This window comes from Lepus europaeus, chromosome 1, assembly GCF_033115175.1.
Source record: "Lepus europaeus isolate LE1 chromosome 1, mLepTim1.pri, whole genome shotgun sequence".
Classification (NCBI taxonomy): Eukaryota; Metazoa; Chordata; class Mammalia; order Lagomorpha; family Leporidae; genus Lepus; species Lepus europaeus.
Genome location: NC_084827.1, coordinates 92,311,545 through 92,333,328, shown reverse-complemented (window position 1 = coordinate 92,333,328; position 21,784 = coordinate 92,311,545). Strand labels below are relative to the sequence as shown.

General features: G+C 38.5%; 2 pseudogenes; one reads left to right on the top strand and one right to left on the bottom strand.

Annotated features, from left to right (window-relative positions):
• Positions 1-14,587: 14,587 nt before the first annotated feature.
• LOC133762926 (large ribosomal subunit protein eL15-like) lies at positions 14,588-15,321 on the top strand (annotated as a pseudogene).
• Positions 15,322-19,778: 4,457 nt separating this feature from the next.
• LOC133762919 (small ribosomal subunit protein mS40-like) lies at positions 19,779-20,563 on the bottom strand (annotated as a pseudogene).
• Positions 20,564-21,784: the final 1,221 nt, after the last annotated feature.

Below are 21,784 nucleotides of genomic sequence, written 5' to 3'. Positions count from 1 at the left end.
AGACTAAAAGGTTATTGTAAGAAAGGAAAGCAATTCCTAGTTGAATCTTCTTCCAAAGCTCTACTATAAATGTAACATTTGGCACTTTTGATATTTAAAATAGTAGAACTTGAAGACTAAAGACTACAGGCTAAATTAAAGAGTTCTCATCTTTTATGGAAAATGGGGCAACTAACATAAATGCATGGGTTTATGAAGGTTTTTCTCTCTTCTTATCAATAGTAAAATCATTGTAATGCCCTGTGCATAAGATTGCTTTCATTATTTATATGAAAGTTTAACTCAGCTATCTAGCACTTCTTTAATGACTTCAAACTGTTAACTTAGAAAATGCGCAGAAAAAATAAGAGGAAAACTAACATATGTGTAGAGAACAGATAGGAATCTAATACAACTCTTCTAACTACTGGGATCTTCTTGGTCATTCTAAAAATAAAGTTTCTTTAGCTTTAATTGAATATTTCATTTGGAAGATTGGTTAAAACTCAGATGATTAGACCATACTAGAGATGGCTTCAATAGATTGGGTCTAAGAATCTACATTTTATCTAATGTTCCAGTGGATTCTGATAAGTGATTCCAGTGATACTAAGGAATTTAGTGTATATGCTGGTCCATATCTTACTCTTCCAAGCACACAAGAAATTCTTCAGCAACCAAACAAGATCTTTGACTAGAAATAACAAACTTACATTGTGCAGGTTGGTTTTCAGTGGACACTGCAAAAAACAACAATCCTTAAACTGGTATTGTTATTAATAGTATTTAAAGGCTGGGATATCAACTATTACCAAATCCCAAACTTACAGAGCATTAGATCTGTCTTTTTACAATTCAGGAGAAACAAGTGGCCTCAGCTCAGCCAAAACAAAGACCATATCTCCCCAGAATAAGTTTGAGCCACAAGGGCATGTTAAAAGTTAAGTCACATGTCATAAAGTTTTATTAATTGGCTTTGATCAAAGGAGATGCTAAGCAATAACCTATGTATCTCGTGAATTTTGTTTCCAAAAAAGAGATTAAATTGTTTTGATTCATTTTTAAAGGGGATGAGTTTAAAAGATCCTGGGCCTGATTTATTGGTCCTGATTATGATAAACAGAAAGGATCATTTCTAAAATTTCTTTAATGGAGACAATTTCAAAGGAAAAGGACAGTTGGGTATTGGTTGGTTGTTAGTGACTACATGACAAACTGAGAGGGGATGGAAATAAATCTTGCCTGATTATCTTATTTAATTTTCATAAAATGTGGAATCAGTATTCTTGTCATCAAGTCACAAATGGGAATCTAAGACTTAGAGGAGTTAGGACATATGTCCAAGGTTAAATAGCTAAGAGGTAATAGAGGCAGGATTTGAACTCTTATCTCTCTTGTTCAGTGGGAAAAAAACCTTTCATTGGCTCTGCTTTATTTTTTCAGGCAGGCTGGGAAATTGACATCTTCATCCATCCTGTCTCCTTTGAGTGTTCTCCCAGAGGAGGGACTGGCCATTAGTTCCTCTTTCTACCAATGACCTTGAAAACCGTCTCTCTCTCCAAGTAATTACTTTGATGAAAATGGTGAGCCCAGCTGCTTCCCTGGTGATTCTTTAGCTCAGCCTCATAAAAGCTGCCTTTGTTGAAGCTACTGCTTGTGTCTTTTACTTGATAATTCCCAAGAGCAAGATTACCTACTACCAGCTGCTCCTCTCTACATGCAAAGAGATTGAGGAAAATCAAATGCTGATTAAATCTACACATTGTCTTTCCTGTTCCCCTCCATTGAAGACCCAAAAAAAAAAGAAAAAAAAAATTGGAGTTATAAGACCGTGGTGTCAAGCTTTCTCCAAAATCCCAACAGGATTATGAGGTTGATAAAAACAAGAAAACAACAGGATGCTTTCTTCTAATCCACATGGAGATTGTGTCCAATGTTTCCATTCCTTCTCCATCTGGGAGCTTTTTATTTAAGTTAGCAGTTACAGATGCGCTCTTGAGAAGGACAATGTCTCTTTCAAAGTTTGGCTGTCCATTAGGGACACCTATTCAGAAATTATGCTCCTCCTAGGATATTGGGAGATCTTTTAGTATCTCTTGCTTTATAATACACACATAGAAAATCCCTGGACTAAGGTCATCTTTTACTAATTGTTTGCAATCATCACATTAGAAAGACTGCAAATAGGCCTTGTTCCCAGTGCTTTTACAGCTTATGTCCTCATTTATTTTCAAAACAAAACACAACAAAAAACAGTGCTTAGCTTCTCCAAGGAGGTGCTTTTGCTGAAAATCATCTCTATATTAGAGTAAGAAGTGAAAATTGGGCTCTTCTAGGCTTGTCTGTGAGCCTGACTATGTGATAGTGATTCCCCATATGCAGAATTTTTTACGGGGGCCTTGAAGGATCAGTCCCCTGGCTTTTAAATCCTTGTAAGGTCTAGGTTATTTTTAAAAAAAACTGAAAAGTAGAAAGAAATGGTACAACCACCTTAGAAAATGTTTTTGCAGTTTCCTTATAAATGAAACATAAATTTACCATTATATTCCAGCAAATCCACTCCTATAATTCTACCAAGAAAAATTAAATATGTCCACATAGAAACTTGTCAAAAATATTGATATTAGCATTATTTATAATAGCCCCAAACTGGAAACATCCATCAATCAGAGAATAAGAAAACTGTCCATACAAGATGCCATACAGTATCCACACAATGAAACACAATTTGTCAATAAAAAGAAATTGAAATATTGAAACCAGCCACAGTGTGGGTAAGCTTCAAAAAGTATGCTAAGAGAAAGAAACAAAAGGCATTTTATTGCATGATTGGTTTAAAGGAAATATCTCCAAAGAGTAAAGTGAGCGTCTAGATCTAGGTGTAGGAACCAGTGATGATCACAAAAGATCTTTTTTAGGATGATGAAAATATTTTAAAACTGGATTAGGGTGACAGTTGCCAACTCTGAAAGTTTACTAAAAACTGTTCAACTTTACTCTTAAAATTAGGGAATTTGGTGGCATAAAAGAGAGAGATTTTTTTAATGGATCATTGTGGTCCAAGATGGTAGCCACTTAGTCACATGTGACTAATCCAAATTGAGATCTGCTTAAAGAATAAAATATTGACTAGATTTTGGATAAGCGATATGAAGGGAAGTGTTCTATGTTGAAATGATAATATTTTGGATACACTAATAAGTAAATGAAATATACTAACTTTTTTGTGTTTATTTTTTGTGTGGTTGCTGGGATATTAGAATTACATATGTGTCTCACAATGTCTCTGCATGGAACAGTGCTGCTGCAGAGAGAGAGAGCTGATATCTGTGGTGATCCTGTGATACTGTCTACCTAGCCCATGCAGTTAGCCTGACTGCTGGCAGCCCCAGGCACGGTTCCCCCATCACTGCCTTCTGCCAATCAGGTAAACTGCTCCTGGGTGTGGCTGTAGCCCAGGCCCACCTGGAAAGCTATTAGCCTATGTGACCTTCAAGATGATTGGAGGAGCTTAACGGCACCAATATCAGCTCTATCCTATAGAATTAGTGTTGCCCTGAATTAGCTACACCCCTTCTGCCTCCCCTTTGCCCCCTTTGCTTTGTCGTTTATAAAGGTGTGCTTTGTCATTTATAAAGCAGACATGCTCACCAAAACTTGTCTCCGGTGCTTCTTGTTGAAGAATGCCATCGCCCCACCCATGTTTACAGCGCATGGGCCTTGCGGGATGAGCCCAAAGATATCCACACCCTTTGCCCTCTGGGAGATTAGGGCCTGCTATAGTCTAACCCTAGGTCTAAAGAAGTGGTTGTTTCAGTGAACATTTAAGAGCGTGGCATAGCGTTTCTCAAGGTCAAGGGCATTGCTATGGCCCAAGAAAGCTAAAGCAGCCTACAGCAGCACTATCCAAGGATTTGCATGCTAATCAGCCAAGGCTGGTCAGGTAACACATGTCTGGATGTGCAGGGAGATTACATGAGAGAAGACGCTTTCCTGAAACTGGTGAGAGCACCCCGAAGTCTGAGTGAAGATAACCACCAGGGAAACAAAAGCCGAGGGAAAGTTTAGAAAAGCCAACAGAAGGAAAACACTCATTACTCATTTCATAAAAGTTGGAAGACACAAAAAGAAAAACCTAGGTTCTAAATCTAAATCAAATTTTGCCCATTCGTGTACTAAGTACCCATAATTCTGTAGTGCAGAATTCCAGGAGGTACTAGTCACATCATAGCCTCCAGGAACGGTTCCCAAGAACAGCAAAAGCCAAAGAGCCCATCCAGGGGGCAAGGGAGTCTGCTTCAAGTTTTTACTATCCCTCAGAGAGTGTGAACCAGCTAACAAAGGCACCAGATCAAAGAATTTTCCTATCCCTATTCCACCCTTCTTTCTTCTCATGGAAGAGTCAGAAACTTGCTACCAGTGAGAGAGTGGTACAGGGAGAGAGACACCAGGAGAGAAACGGACAAGAGATCAATGTTGCCCTCTGTTTTCATTTGACACTTGTAGCCTAAAGCTGACCTGAATTGGAGATGGAAAAAGATTTGTCACTGAATCAAGTTCTGGCCATTGATCAATATATCAGATCAGATTCTAATATCTGATGTGAGAACTCATTGATTACTTAAAAGGACCATGTAACTATGATTTAGTTAAAAGTAAAAAAAAAAAAAAAAAAAAAAGTCATGGTCTTGCCTGAGTTTCCACTGAGAGCAATGAAATGTGAATATACTTACAGCAACATTGCCAAAATGAAAGAGCTGAGTTCTGATTGTAACTGAGGTTGAGCTTATTTAGCACAATGATTACACGATAATAATCTTTCTCCTCAGGGGCAGAGAACCTAGGAATGACACTTCCTGGAATTCACAGGACACAACCTGTGCACCACGTACTGCAGCCCAGATTGCAGTGGAATTCCTCAAGAGTGGGTACAGTTGAGAGTCAGGTCAGCTGGACCTTAACATTTATTTAATTGATAAGAATATTTTTTAAAGATACTAAGCCTAATATTCAGTCTCAGATTAATTCTAATTTCTGACCATACATAATTATTTCTTTAAAAATTCAAAATCACCATATCTTGAAAATCATTCTTATGAAATTGGATCCCTTGTTCAGAAGTCTGCAAGATCTAGAATGACTCCTAAAATCAACAATGCCATCATTATGATCCATAAAGCTATCAGTGCCTCATTGATTGTTTCTGAGTGTCAGAGACCAGGAAAAGGAAATGTACCCCATATACATCTAAATCGCATTCCCTTTGGTGCTACAGCTCAGTGTTCCCAGAAGACACATCTTGAGCTAAATTGGATGCCAAGTGTCAGGTGTACAAGACTGAGCATATTAGCTGTGAGCATTATCTAATACTGATCATCAGTCTAGCAATCACAAAGATACATGTATTTGGGTTTTTAATGTGGTGTACAAGTTAATACATAGTTAAGTTAGACTTATTTCTGAAGATACTCTTGGGGATGACATCATACTCTGAAAATCTGATAATGGATAATATACTGTCTTAGTGTTTCTTAGAAATGAATATACCAAATGTTTGTTAGAAATAAATATTTCTACTTCTTCATGTAACTTTACCTTTGCATGCTTATATTCTCTTAACTGATTTCTCCACTCTATATTTTGCCTTGAAAATTGTGCCAGGTTTTCCTTTTGAGTGCTGACCAAGCTGTGCCTTGTTCACTCATCATGCCTGAGTGATCTCATCAAGATGCAAAGAGTCTCTGGATGACAATACAATAGTCATGGCTCAGTGTGTTTAGACCTTAGTGCTCAATCACTGGAGGAAAAATCAAATGACATGTAATACACAGAATACAAACCAAAGAGTTACAGCTAGCAGCTCAGAGCACCATGCACAGTCATGTCTATCCATCTCCCATGTGGCCAGCTACAGACAGAAGCTGGCTTCCATGGACAACTCTGTCCCTTATCACAGCCTTTGCATGTGCCTTCCCCTCTTCCTGGTACAGAGTCCCTTCATTCTCTGTGCAAGTCCACAGCTTTTTGATCCTTCAAATATCAATCTAAATGCCATCTTGGAGATGCCATCTTTGACCACCCAATTAGAATCTTGTATTACATTGTATCTCAGCCCACATTTACTCTTCATTCCACTAGTCACATTTTGAAAGTTTTGCTATCATTTTACTTTTTTTCCTTCTCATTCTGTCATATGCTCCAGGAAGACAGGGACTCATTTTGTTGACAGTTGTATCTCCAGAGCTTATTTCAGACCCTGATTTAAAGTTATAGCATGCATGTTATAGTATGAAGAACATCACAGTAAGAATCTAGATGCATTTGGCCAGATGTTAAAGAGGCAATATTGCACGGTGGTAAGGAACATGATCCCTGTAACTATGACTGTGTTGTGTGGCTTTGGACACCTTTGAGTCTCAGTTTCCTAAGGAGAAAGAGTATGTAATTCCTTGAATTGTTGCAATATAGATTAGCAAATGTATGTATACCACTTAGCTAGGTTGGACACTTAGTCATTAATCAATTATTTTTATTTTATAATATATAATATAATTAATCTATTTTTTTCAAGATAAGCAGTGAAGGAGTTTCAAAAATCATTGGAGTTAAAAAATGTTATATAAGTTGCCTTTTTTGGAACACTCTACTCCCATCTCCAACACACACCTATTCTTGTTTTTCAAACCTTAATTCAAGTGCCCTTTCCTCCAGCAAACTTTCTGAAGCTTCTATTTTGCCCTAGGATTCCCCACAAATATTTCATTGAACCTATGACTTTTTAGGTCTTCAACCACATCAACTCCAAATCAGTGATCTGCATGCAGCAGGATTCACCCTGAAGGTAGGTCCCAGAACACACACCTTGGGTGTGAAGAGAATATTAGAAATTTTGTTTCAGAGGGGAAAAAAGTAAGGAAGGAAAGACAGTAACTCTGACTCGTCCTTAGTAGGTTTCTCCATCCTGGCATCTTCCCCCCATTCCTGATACATCAGAGGAAGCATTTTGCTAGTGCTACCCGAGATGCTCTGTGAAGAGAATGGAATTACCTGATGCCACAAGAAGGAGTGGTATGTCCTCTGCTCAGTCTCCTTGAAGTTCCTGTAGTCCGGAGAGTAGAGCTAGGAATTATTTTGTGAATTAGCTAATGTATCCCCATGAAATACACAGGTGGCATTAAAAAGATTCTTAAACAGAGATCACAAATGAATATAAATACTAGTTATAGAAGCATAAGCTAAAGATAAGAAAAGGGTAGAACAGACACTTTAATGCATATCAGCTATATTAAGAAATATCTTAACAAAATCTGGGGGGAGACAGTGAAATTTTCACAGTATTTGACATAAGCAATTACTCCCTATAATTTCTAAAGAATTTAGTAACTGTGATAAAGTTATTAGCCATAATAAATTTTGTGTCTTAAGTGATAATTCCTGACAAAAGCATTCAATTGGTAAAGATACATAGTCAAATATGTCTGGAGACCACTGACCTACTCACTGATTTCCACCACATTGTCCTATGGTGTGTACACTCAACGCAGCTTGTTTTCTGATGATCCCGCATGTCTGCGTCAGGCTGGATTTTATTCATATAGTTCAACCGCAGTGACATAACTCTACAAATTAAATGCAGAAACAGATATGACTCCAGCTGTCTTTTATTAAGTCAAATATTTAAAAAGTGCAAGAGCTATTCTTTTCACTATTATTAACAAAATATAATTATTTTTCATAAAATATTTATTTTAATACATATTAGCTGATAAGTCTTAACATTAAATGAATTAATAAAAAGTTAAACAAATACACAAAGGCTCTTTGGCATGCTCATTAATTTTTAAGAGTGTAAATAGATCCTGGGGCAAATTTTGAAAATTGCTGATGTGGTACAGTGAGTGACTTGTATTTGTCTGACTCTCGCCTTTTACATGAAGCTTGCCACATGATACATTACTATTAAAATTTGTGAGTAATTGAATGACTGAATTTTTTTTTCTAATTTGTCTTATTATCTTCTATTATCTGTTTTCACCTTTGCTGGGTGGAATTAGCATCTTCTTGATATAACCCATGGTTGTTGCTGTAAAAAGGATCTCAACATCCTTGATCTCTCTCTCAGATATGGATATAAAGTAGATATTCCCAAAATGTTTATTTTCTAAATGTTAAAGTAAATTAATAACACTGCCAATTACTGAATGACAGCTCTAGTCCCTGGATTTTTTTTAGAAATGAGAGTCATCATTTGTGAAGAAATTTTCAACTTCTCAACCTTCCCTCATGCTTTATTTAATGCTTTTAAGAGGACAGAAGGCTCATGTACTGGCCACCAATAAAAACAATAAGGTGACAAACAGAACAATATTTCCAAAACTGTGATCCATCACTGCTAATCAAATAGCTTGAAATGCTTCTGAGAAACACAAAGACCTTGATGCATTCCTGATCTACAGGTCAGGGTGGGATACAGGGATCTGCTGTTGTGAACTCCTTAGGGTAGGAGTGTTGTATAGATTCAGGGTGTCCAGTCACATGTGAGGTTTCAAATAGACAAATGGGACTTAAGTACACTAGAATTATACTTAGACTGTCTGAGCTTCACATTTAACTGCATTTGTATTTTGATTTGCGAATTTTACCAGTCTACCATAGTTAAAAAGTTCTGCTTAATAAAGTCTAAGAATCACTGCATTTTGAACTTCTTGTGGGAATTTATGAGTGGATTAGAAGCATTTCTTAATCAGTTTAAAGCAGTGCTTCTCAGTCATTGGAGTCATTCAGGGGCACTTAAAAATTTAAGAGTTCCCACCTTGACTCCAGAAATTCTGATTTAATCGACTTGTGGTATACCTCAAGTATTGAGCATTTTTAAAAGCTACTCAGTGATTCAATGTGCAAGCAAATTTGAAAAACATGATTGGAAGACAGTGGTGGAAAGACTGCTAAAATTCTGGTCATGGCTTTAAGGCTAGAATACAACATTGAAAGATCCAATCAACAGCACAGAAATCAGTGTTGAAAAAATAAAGCCCTAGGGTTTGGGTTTGTGGTCAGTGATTTCCCTCCCCTCTGCTTCCCTCTCCCTTCCTTCCTTCCTTCCTTTCTTCCTTCCTTCCTTCCTTCTTTCCTTTCTTTCTCTTTCTCTCCTTCCTTCCTTCCTTCCTTCCTTCCTTCCTTCCTTCCTTCCTTCCTTCCTTCCTTCTTTCCTCTCTTTCTCTTTCTCTTTCTCTTTCTCTTTCTCTTTCTCTTTCTCTTTCTCTTTCTCTTTCTCTCCTTCCTTCCTTCCTTCCTTCCTTCCTTCCTTCTCTCTTTTCTTTCTTTCCTCTTTTTTTCTTCCTTACTTCAGTGAGGGAGTACAGATCACAGTAGTTGAGGATGAAGGAAAGGGAGAAAGCAATGCTGAATCAATGAAATTTTCCCAAGTACTACTCATACTTTGTCAATCTATTCCACCCCTTATCAAAGGAATACTAAAACTTTCTCTAAACCTCATCCTCTAACTAGAAGTTAGACTGTTATTCCAGGTAACAGCTGATGTAAGCTAAAATACAAGAGGAGAGAAACCATGAAAATAGTTTAGACAACAAAAAGGTGGGGAGGGGAAGGAACAAGTAAATATTTAGAATAGGCTGAAGTTATATGTAGCAGTGTAATGATTATGTAGTTCATTCATATATCGATTTTTTTCTGTAAATGCTCAAATTGAGTTTCATTAAGAGAATGAAATAAGTAATTAATAGAAAAAGAATAAGATAAATATATCATAAATACTACTTTATACATTTGATCTTAGCCAAAAGGCCCAGAAATGATACTATTTTCTAATAAAACCTATAAAAGTGTGATGGATTCAATGTCAGGTGGTTGCCCGTACAGCCCCCTACTATCACAGCTAAAATAAGCCTAATAGTTCCATCTCTGCTACTTACTTGTGACAGCTTTCTTAGAAGAAAGTATAAGAAAATAGAAAAATTAAAAAGCTTTTTGGGGCTATTGTAGCACCTCTCAAACCTTTTTCAGACATGGGGTATTAAATTTCTCTGAGTACACAAATCTGTTCTTTTGCATAAAAGTATAATTTTTGAATTAATTTTTACTTCTCTATATTTGCTTTATATTATGCAAAGGCTGGGGAAATAAATGCTGGGCTGATTATGCAATAATTGGACCTGGGAGGGCCTAGAAGTATTTTGGAGGCCAAAAGTAAACCTGCTTTGTGGTTCCAGGGCTGCCTGAGGGCCAAACACATCACAAGGTTAACCTCAGTAACAAGACCACTGGAGAACACCCTCCCCATTCAAACAGAGCAGCCTCCACTTAGCTCCAGCTAATTGTTGTTACCATGGCAGTGATGCATTTTAAAACACCTTAGCAGAAACCAGTGATTATCAACCCTGGACTTTAAAAATCACTGGAGGACCATTTAAAATATACTGATGTCTGGGCCTTACCTCGACCCATTAAATCATGATCTCTGGTGGTGGTGGTTGGGCATTGGAATTTCTTTAAAAGTCTCCAGGTGATTCTAATGTGCAGCCAGGGTAAAGAACTGTTAGCCTAGACAATGTGGTATGTTGTGTGGGGATAAGGCTAAGCTACAAACCAGTGCAGCAGGCATTATGATCAGAAAAGAATTTGCACTACAGGGATAGTCAGCCAATGTTGTGTTAAAATGGACATGTTCCAGAACTACTATAAGCACTTCCATGAGATCAACCTTGGAGATTCAGCAAATTAACATATTGAAGGAAGATTTTTTGAAAAATCAGTAAATTGTTAATTAGAAAATGAATTTCAGAAATGGGCTACTCCTGAGTAGAAATACAGTGAATTCTAAATACATTCCCTGAACTGATATGAAACTTATCTGAGAATCTAATGGCACTTGTGGCCTGTTACCTGTGAAGAGTGAAGACTGTCTCCAAAGCTGATCGTAGCACCCAGTCCACGAGTCAGAGTATTTCCTCAATACTGAAACTAAAGTACTAGTTCTTAAAGTGCATGCTTCTGGAATTCTCCTGCACATTCTGAGAGATAAACTTTTAAGATTCAGAGCACCAAAAAGTGCTGAGAGCTTAGTAGGGCTTCATTAACCTCACAGAACAGATAACTTGCTAATAAACACTCATTTAATAAATGAATGTTGTGGCAAGATTTGGTCTGAGACTTACTAAGAGTAGCTAACTCATGCTTCTTTCAAGGCTCATAATGGTTACTGTCTGTCTCTCAAAAGACCCAAGAAGTAAGTGATGGGCATAATGGTTAAAATGCCTGTTGGGACACCTTCATCTGTTATTGGCACGTCTGAGTTCATTTCCTGGCTCTACTTCCAACTCCAGCTTTCTGATGATACACACCCTGAGAGGCAGCAGGTGATGGCTCAAGTACTTGCTACGCTGCTACCCATGTGAGAGACCTGGATGGAGTTCCTGGATCCTGGTCTCAGCTGGTTCACTGGAGTGAACCAGCAGATGAGAGAACTCTCACTCTCTCTCTTTATTTCTCTCTCTCTCTCTCTCTTTCTCTCCCCCTCCCTTTCATAGAAATAAATTAAATAAGTAAAAATTAAAACAAACAAGCATAAAAGCTCCCAGGAGTATTCATGATCAGATTGTCTTGGATCAGTTCTACAGAAGTCATGGAGGGGCAGTATCATTCTGTGTTGTCAAAGAATTGAATTTATTGATTAAGTCAGAAAAAATATTTATATGTGAAAAATTTCAATGTTGCAATGAAACTCATATTTTGAATGAAGCAGAAAAAAAAAAGAAAAAACCTCTTGAGTAGAAGCAACTTATCCCTAGGCCAGATTGGTCTTGCAAAACTATAAGGAAGATTGAAAATATATAAGAGCCTAAGTATCACTTTAGAGTGTATACTACACCAAATTACCACCCTGGGTAGCTCACAGTTATGGATGCTGAAAGTCGAACCTCAAGGTGTGGGCAGAGTTGGTCCCTTCTGTAGGTAGTTAGGGGAGGATGTGCTCCAGACCTCTCCTCAGCTTGCGGATGGCAGTATTCATGTCCACACGGCATTCTCCCTGGTATGCATGTATCATATGTATCTTTATGTCCAAATTTCAGCATGTTGTAAGGATACAAGTCCTATTTAATTACTTAAATTTAATTAAGCCTACTCTATTCATCTTAACTAATTGTTTCTGCTAAGACCATTTTTCCTAATAGCATTGTATTCTGTGGTACTAACAGAACTTCTATTGGTAAATAGGGGAAGGGGACATAACACCATGTGTGATCAAGGATTAGGTGTAGGAATTATAAATAAGGAGAGGTTATTGTCTTATTTATTTTATCAATAATTTATCAACTGAACACTTGCTATGTTTAAAGCCCTAGGCTAAAGCAGTAGAACAAGGGAGATGGTTGGGGATTCTTTTTCCAGCCAGGAGAAGCTTCCTCACAGAACCTTAGTGGAAAGTCAAGCAATATCATCAAAGTTCCCCTGATCTGCCATCAGGGCACATGATACAGTCTCTGGTTCCAAGCACTGGAGAACTGTTGGGGTGGTCTTGGGACCTGCACATCTGAGGAATGCCTGGTGACTATTCAGATGTGCTCCTTTCTGCTTAACTTGAGCCAAAAGTGTATCTCACATGAAAGCCACAGGTAGGTGAAAGTGAAGATCCCTGTTCTCAATGATTTGGGATTTAAGGAAGGTGATAGTAAGTACATAGCAAGCTACAAAAACAGAACAGAATGATAGGGAAGTGGGAGTTGCTGAGTGTTCAATGAACTGACTGAGACATTATTATAGTACAAGCGACAATCCAAGCAATATAATTTTGAGGTTGAGGCATATTTTGTGTGTTAGTCAGTTTTTCATTACCGCAACAGAATTCAGAAGGGAAGTTACCTACATAAGGAGAAAAGGTTTATTTAGCTCATTATTGTGGAGGTTCACAGTTCAAAAGTTCAGACTCTGATCATGACTTCCTTGCTGGCAGAATCCCAAGGAGATGCAGAGCACTATATAGTAAGAGGGAGTGTATGTCTCTCTCTGGTGTCTTTCTGTGACGTGACCTTAGAAAGCTGCTGGGAATAGAACATGGAGCCTCCACCCTGATGACCCAATCCAATGCATTTGCCTTCCAAAAGCCCTACCCTCAGCTACTATAATTGAATTCAGTTTCCACCCTCTTAATACTATTAACATAAGTTTTGTTATTTTTGTTTTGTTTTGTTTTATTTTGTCTCTGTGTGTGTGTGTGTGTGTGTGTGTGTCTGTGTGACATGAGCCTCTGGGGAACATTCAACATGCAAGTTAATGTTCAGTCCCTGGCATACTAGTTTTGAATCCTGACTCATATAACTGGTAAAAAGCCATCATACCTGTGGCAAGATTGCTTCAGTGAGGAAGACAGCACTTTTTTTTTCTTTTAAGGTAGCTTTTTAAAAATTGAGATAGTAACACATCAAGAGTGTAAACTAGTCTAGCGCCTGTGTTTTGGTGAAGGGGGTTAAGTAGCTGTATGTAAAGCCAGCATCCCATATGAATGCCAGTTCAAATCTTGGGTGCTCTGCTTCCAATCCAACTCCTACTAATGCACCTGGGAAAGCAGCAGCAGATGTTCCAAGTGCTTGGGACCCTGCCCCCACCCAAATGGGTAGGGTCTGTCTAGACTCCTTGTAATAATCTGTAATAATTGCTTATCCCAGTTGTCAAAGCAGCATTGGACATTGACCTTTGGTGCAGCTAAAATAAAGTTTTGGATCATGCAATGTACGTGTTTAAACATCATAGAGGGAAAAGATTGGAAATTAGTAAAACCAAGTTAAAAATTTTTCTTTACAAGTAAATGAGCAGCTAAGGATATTAGAGAACATCAAACATATTAAGCTCAATCTGTACCAGACTGCAAAAATATTTAGCAGTTGAGATACAGCATAAGTTTGGTAATTCTATTTCCTAGTGTTGAAATTCCAATCCAAATTTAAGGAGTTTGTTAGCACCTCTGTTACTCAGTGATGTACTAAATGTTGTGGAGAACAGAAAAAGTCTAGGCACATTTTTGTCATGCCTTACACTTATCATCCATGAGCTGGCTACAGCCTCCTTAGGAGGACATTATATTTGCAGAGGATGAAACTGAGTCTCTGAAAGTCCAGGTATCCTTCCCAGAGTTTGCTAGTATGCAGCAGAAGAATGGGGCTCCAATGCAGATTTTTTAAAAATTCCCATTGAATTTTTTTTGTTAAATATTTTATACAACAATGCAGAACAATCATACAGGGCAGGACATAGTAAGGCCAAAAGAGTGGCATGTTGCCTTCTTCAGTATGTTCTAGCTAAAAGCACTGACTTTGAAGTTTGAATTTGAGTCTCAAGTCTGTAACTTAAACAGCTGTGTGATTGTGTCCTGATCAATTAAAACTCTCCAAGTCTCTAAATAAGGACTATTTACTCCATCCCATAATGTTTTAAAGGTTAATGTTTTGAGAATTAAGTTAAATGCAATGCAACACATAAAGATTTCATAATTCCCAATAATGCAGTGCTTGATAAAAGGTAACTAAAAACAGTGAAACAAATATAAGGAGTTATTAAAGAGATCTCTAGGAGGTAGTGGTTGCCTTGTTTGGATATGATCTTCCATCCAGTGTGCTTTTTATCAAGGGTCAAATGTACAAGGATATTTTTAATAGTTTGTCATGAGAGAGGATTTCCCTTTCCATCTATCAGCAGCCATCAGGTAAGTGGAATTGGTGCCTACAAGTATATCCAGCAACTAAGGGAAAAGAAGCAGTTGGATGCGATGTACTTTCTTCTGAGGATCTGTAGCTGACTGTGCCATCAGCTCTTAGGGCTCCACAGAGCTCCCCACCCAACCTAGCCTGACAAGGTACAAAATCCAGGATATAAGACCAAGCAAGATAATGTCATTTATAGGATTTGTGTGTGCTGTGATGGCCACAGTGACCCAATTCCTAAAGGTACAACCTACAGCAAGCCTGTCCATCACGGTGTTAACTAGCAATTATTTCTACAAAGATTTCAGTCTACTGCAGAGGAATGAGCTGGGCACCAATGTGGGCCTGTGGAAGTCCTGAATTCTCAATAGGTTGGTAAAGACCCCACATACAAATTCTTTGAAGTTATTCTCATTGATCTACTCCATAAAGCTAATAGAAGAAATCCTGGCATGCAGTGGATCATCAAACCAATCCACAAACACAAGCAGATGCCTGGGCTGACATGTTGGCAGTAAGAATTGTGGCCTTGAAAGGGGCTGCAGGTTTCCCCACACTCTTGTTGGTTTTCATTGTGCAGCCTAGAGAAGGCACATGTAACACTCTCCAGCTGCATCATTACTGTTAATATAAGCAATGTTTGTGAAATTCATAATAAACACTGTAAGACAGACATGTCCACTTCAAGGAGTTATTATTAAAATTAGTCTGCAGATAATTTCATGAATGCTTTGTTGTATTATGAAAGTTCAACTACAATAATGTTTAAAGACCAAGTGATAATAAATATTGTTTCTAATAAGATACACTTTTTTGGTCCTTCTCATTAAGGAATTACATGTCAGTGTTTAAAATAAGTTGTTTGGTATAGTGGATGTAAGATAAATTCTTCAAAAGAAGAAAAATGCTTATGGAAATTTGAATCAAAACATAAGTTGATTTTGGCATGAATAAATTGGAAATTTACACATATGAGGGGGTCTTACAAAAAATCTACACATGGATTACAAAATTTCTTTGTTACAAAATAAATTTATCTTTTAATTTTATTTTCTATTAACTTTTTGCAGTACTCTTATACATGGCTCTCCAAATACCCTCTAGCAATAAGAAAATGTGAAAAATATTCCCATTTCTCTCAAAGTAAGTAGCCAGTGGTATAAAGAAGGAGCCAAAGGCAGGGTATTTGGATTGACAAATGTTGTCTTCTAGTTCTTCTCTAAGAGATGGGCTGTTTTTTAGATTTTCACCTGGGAGCTTACTTAGGCCAAGGGTCAGGTGTGGGGCTTGGAGTGGTGGCCTGATGACCCTTGGGCCTCAGGGAAATAGAAACATCTTGTGTTTACTTTGCACAGAAATTATTTCTCTCTCTCTCTCTCTCTCTCTCTCTTCCTCCACTTATTGTTCCATATTAGACTGTAAAGAAGAATTAGTTTAAAGGGGTAGAACAACAAAAAACAAATCTCTCCATAATGTAGGCTGTTGTCTTCTATATATTTAGCAACCTATAGACATTTCTACACAAAATAGGACACAAAGAAAGAAAAATGTATTGAACTACTAGTAGGCATAGTATCAAAACAAATTGTATGTGCTCAGATGCATGTGACCTAAGTTCACCATCAAAGTCACGGCAATAACACTATGAGGTTCTGTCAGTACGGAAGTCCCAGAGGATACTTTTGTCCTCCAAGTCTACTGATGAAAATCACAGATGGCTGGCATCTTTTCTCAATTTACCACTTTCCACATGAAACATCCAGGACATATTTGTAAGTTAAAGCCTAGACACCAGCCATTAGCTTTAGAGCCCCTGTAACCAACTGGATCATAACAGAAGGTGTCCTATAGGAAGTAATGACTGGAATTGAGCTGTGTGAGGGCCTGCTGACACTGGAAACCTACCAAGGTCAAGTGCTCCACCAGCTGACTCCACTTTGTTGTGACTTAGAAATGCCCACAGTAACAGGAAAGCATGGGCATATGCATTCTGCTATGAGAAATGGAGCAATAAAATCACTGCACCATCCATTCTGGTAATCGTCGCACCTCAGGATATCCCTTGGTATGTTAAGCAGTGTCATAAAATCCCCAATGCAACATCTGTATTGAAAATAAATGCATGTCATATAACACTTGAGGGGGGCTGGCTATAGAGAATAAAAATGTCACAAAAGAACAAAAACCAGTGTTACAACACTAAGGTGGCTGGGAATCATTCATCTGTGTGTGTAATGAGGCCAACGTTATGGCAAGTGACGGATGTTTCTTGGGACTTGCTTTATGCTTTCTGGCCTTCGTGATAGCGGCGCACCAAACAATGGTTGTTTCTGAAATGGCTGCATTCTGGCTATCTTCACTTGTCAGCTGTGAAGGCCTGGACACTGTGATGAACTCTCCTAGGCTTCCTTATAGTTTATGGTCTCTCACGTATTCCTGCATACAGACTGTGCTTTAGCCACATCTAGCTACTCTTCATGTCCAAACTCAAAATTAGGACACTGTCCAAAATCAAGACAGTTTGTGTTGGGCTCTGAGAGATCCAAGAGCAGACTGCTGGGCTGGAATCCCAGCTGTGCCATCAGCACCTCTGACAATTAAATGAGTCAATACAGGAAAATTACATGAGTTAATTGGGGGCTGTTGTGAAAATTACATGAGTCAACACATGAAAATGCTTAGAGCAGCACCTAGCCCAGAGAAAGTTCTCAGAAACTGTAAGATAGTATTACTTATACTTTCATGGCTTTTCATGGCATTTCCTATGTGTGCAATGCCTTCAGCTCACTGAACTTCCCTCTGTCCCCTTATTTTAGTTCAAATGCAGCCTCCTTTCTGGGAAAGCTGTCTGACTTGCCCAAACAGGACTGACCATTTTCCTGCATGTATCCCCATATTACAGCCTCAAGAGTTATCATTATTGCATTGTTTCTAACTACCGATTATAGTCTGTCTCCCCAACTGGTTACAAGTTTCCAGAAGACAGTGTTCTCCTTTCTTTTCATGTCTGTTTCCATACAAGCTTTGCTCACCAAAAGTCCTCCATCAATATTTATTGAACAGATGAATCAATGAATGAATAAACTAATTACCCAAGCTACTCACAAATCACATATTTTCTATTTTATATGAATTTTAAAAAATCTTGGTATTACTCAGGAGAATTAGAAAGAAAAAACTTAGTGTATTTTTTTTTTTACATTTTTCATGGTGTCATAAATCCAATCCCATCTGTAAACTCCTACATGAAAGGATTTTCTGTTTGTGACTCGAAGCACTTGCTATATGTACTACTGGCCTGAAGCTCAGTCAACACAATGCCCTCAAAGTGGTTGCTTGGAATTTTTTAATCAGTACAATTATAGTGAAAAAAAATCCAAACAATGTAGACACAAATGTATATTTTTAGGAGGGTGTGTGTTATCTGCTCACCCTTTTCTGTGGACACCTAATTTACAAGGCCCGATTCCAACTTTTTTTCCTTATATGAGCATGTGGCTCACCCTATTGTGAAAAGGCTCCATTCACAGAAGTCTCCATGAAGAACTTACTAGGGATTCACAACTTTTACAGCTGAATATAAACTGAGTTGGCTACGGCCTTAAGGATATATTTTTTTTAAAGTTACTCTGCATTTTCTTTTTTGTTCCTTTTTTCTTCATGATTTATTTATTTATTTAAAAGACTGAGTTACAGAGAGAGAAGGAAGTCTTCCATCTGTTGGTTCACTCCCGAAATGACTGCAACAACCAGGGCTGGGCCAGGCCAAATCCAGGAGAAAAAAGATTCTTCCAGGTCTCCCATGTGGGTGCAGGGGCTCAAGCACTTGGATCATCTTACATTGCTCTACCAAGGCAAATTAGCAGGGAGCTGGATCAGAAGTGGAGTATCCCTAACCGCTGTCCATATGGGACGCTGAAACTGTAGGCAGTGGCTTTACTTGCTACAGCACAGCCATGGCTCCAGTCTTAAGGATATTGACCTCACACAATCGTAGATGGCCACACAGCCAGAAGAAAAACCCTGTCAACCATGAGCAGAGTGGAGGGCAGGTTTTCTGGAAAACTTATGGCACTTTTCCATGTCAATGTAACATCAGCCATAGGCAAACTAAATGCTTTCCCCTCTCCTTCTATGCCTCTTATTTTCCCTACATGAAACTTATAGAATTTTATGATGGATCACTGGCAAGGATTCAGGATATCTTGGTTCCAGCCCCAGTCTTATAGCTAATGGAGGTACAGACCTACTTCATGTTATCTTTACCTCTCTGTTATTTGACACAAAATCACCTTATTTTGGCCATGAATGCAAACCTCTTTGTTCTTAGGGTCTTGGAATAAAATGCATGCTCTATTTATCCAAATGTCCTATTAAGACAAAGTGGCTGTCTAGAATATAATGACTGAAATAACTATGGCTCTGTGAAGCTAATTTTTAGTGATTATAAATGGATGCCTTTTCTTCTATATAGGAAGAGAAATAATTGAGCCAAATGAAGCAAGAGCCAGCAATTGTCTTGGACTGGATTTCTCAGTTACTCTCTTCTATATTTAGCTAACTGCCTATTTCTAGGAGACAAAAATCACTGTTATGATATGCTTTTTCTGTTAAATAAAACTATCATGTGTGGTATTTTTAAGAGCATTATGTAGATTTTAAAGTGGCTGGAGAATAGTATATCAATACAGGTGAAATAAAACCACCATGCCCCTTCCTGTTAAATACAACTGTTCCTACTGAAGTAGATTTGACATTAAGCACACAATTTTAATTCAATTGGCTCCTTTTGTTGACTTGGGGATATTTACTGTAAGAATAAGAATAAAGTGCTAAATTTTAGTTGTTAATTTGGAATTACATTAGAATTTTTAAATTATTATATTTATTTATTTTGAATGTTCAGCCCATTTATTTACAATATATAGGGAACAGAGTTTTCATACACACCTGTACTGCCCCTCCTCAGCCCAATATATCTATATCCCTTCATCAACAATTATTTTCTCCCTGGACCTGCTACTGGCCACAAAAGTAGATACAATTTGACAGGGTAACATCCAGGGTAACCCTAGGCACTGTCTCCTAACCCTCAGGCTGCCTTCCCAGTCTACATCTGCTGCAGAGCACTCTGGGAGCCGCCACATCACTGGAGGAGGCGGCAGGTGGAGCAGCAGGCAGAGGGCTGCTCTTTTCTCGTGGATGGCCCTAATAGAGCCGCCAAAGGCGGGGCTCTTCTCTCTCTGGTGGCTGAGTCCAGCTGTACCACGGGTATCAGGGATCGCCGGAAACCAGGGTGGGGGCCGGTGGAGTGGCACTCACAGCTCCGTGAGAGGTATGAAGTCAAGGTCCTGGGGCTCACCCTAGGGAAGGTGGTACCTGAGGAGACTGTGATCTCTGGGTTTCTGGATGGCCTGGGTCAAGTTCTTGTGCTGCTTCATACAGACTCCTGCGTATGGAGCGTGGAAGATGATACTCATGTGGGCTCAGACAAACCGCTCTAAGAGCTTCCCGTTCCTAAAGTCAACGTGCAACTTGTGATCCCGACAGATGGGGCAGGGATTCCCCGCGACTTTTTCCTTACGAATACATGTCTTTTGAGTCCTCTGTGGGGGTACCCCACCTTTGTGGTTGCAGCGGTAGTCAGCCCAGACAAGGCAAGAACCATAGCGGTTCTGGTATTCTTCTGAGTCCAGGTATTTCCAGGGTTCACCCTTAAAAGGGGAAATGGGAACAGTGGACAAAGAATCTTTCTCAGGGGAGGCTTTGGTGCCAAGAGCCTGGAAGGGAACCTGAACTCCGCAGGCACTTCGGAAAAGCAAAAAGGTAGAAAACCGATGCAGCTGCGTGTTCAATACGGAGGCCGCCATCTTGACACAGGCCCCCAACAGGACCTAATTATTTTAATACTATAATTTGTGTATACAATATATGAAACTATTACATACTAAAACTAAGTAATTATTGCTAATATTAATTGATAAAATTATAAAAAAAGAATTCTAATTTTGTTAAATATGCCATCATCATTCAGACTAATTTTATAGTTTTATTATTGAGATTTATTTTATAGAATGGATTCTTTTCAAGTTAACGAATAATGAATTCAGAAATATTAGATCAATTGAATTAATTTTTATTTCATTAATTAAAATTTTGATATGGCCTCTACTACAACCCGTAATGGAGAGAAAGTGTTTTTAAAATAAAACACAGCCCCTCATTCTTGAATAATGATGAAAGGATTGATGGATTTGCTTTAATTCTTCTTCATCGTTTAATCAGGGAAGTAAGGAGGAAGTAGGATTGGCATCCACTGAAGGCCTCAATCTTGGCCATGTAGCCAAAGTTAAAATGGAGAAGAAAGGTGATTCCCCATTCACTGTGGATACAGGGACAGGAGTGCAGGTTTCAAAGGCTCTCTATTGGAAGTGGAAGCCTTTTGTTGGATTCTGGGATCCTGGGGGAAGAGTTTGTTTGTGGGGTGACGTGGATACTTTGGTAGGGAACATGCTTGATTATCTGGAATCCTGAGAACTGCAGAACAATAAACACTTCTGACCTTCAACCATGAAATGGCAGTCTCTTCCCTCCCCCACCATTGCCCATTGATTCAACAAAAGAGCTGCCTCATTCATTTTCAAACACCCCTTCAACTGAGCTGTATACCTAGGTAAGACCTCCATCATGCTTGGACTTTGGGCAGAGGGTGTGCTTACTTCTTGCCTTTGCTCTCTTAAAAAAACTTCCACATAACTCAAAGAAAGGACATTTACCACTGCATTGCTAGTTCTTCCAAACCCATGCTATATTCTTCAGAGTGCTTTTATGAAAAATAAAATAATGTGCCAGTACAGCCTTATTGTGCTGTGGATAAGATTAAAGGGTATCTTGTGTTCATGCTAAGTGTGGGTCACGGTCCCTCTTTCAGACTGCTCTCCTTCACCATCAAAGCCCTGTGCAACTCTGGAAGTGTATTCATTTCTCAAGGCCACAGTAACAAATTACCACAAACTTGGTAGCTTCAAGCAAACAGAAATTTGTCCTCTCACATTTATAGAAGAGTCTGAAACCTCTGAGGGCTCCATGAG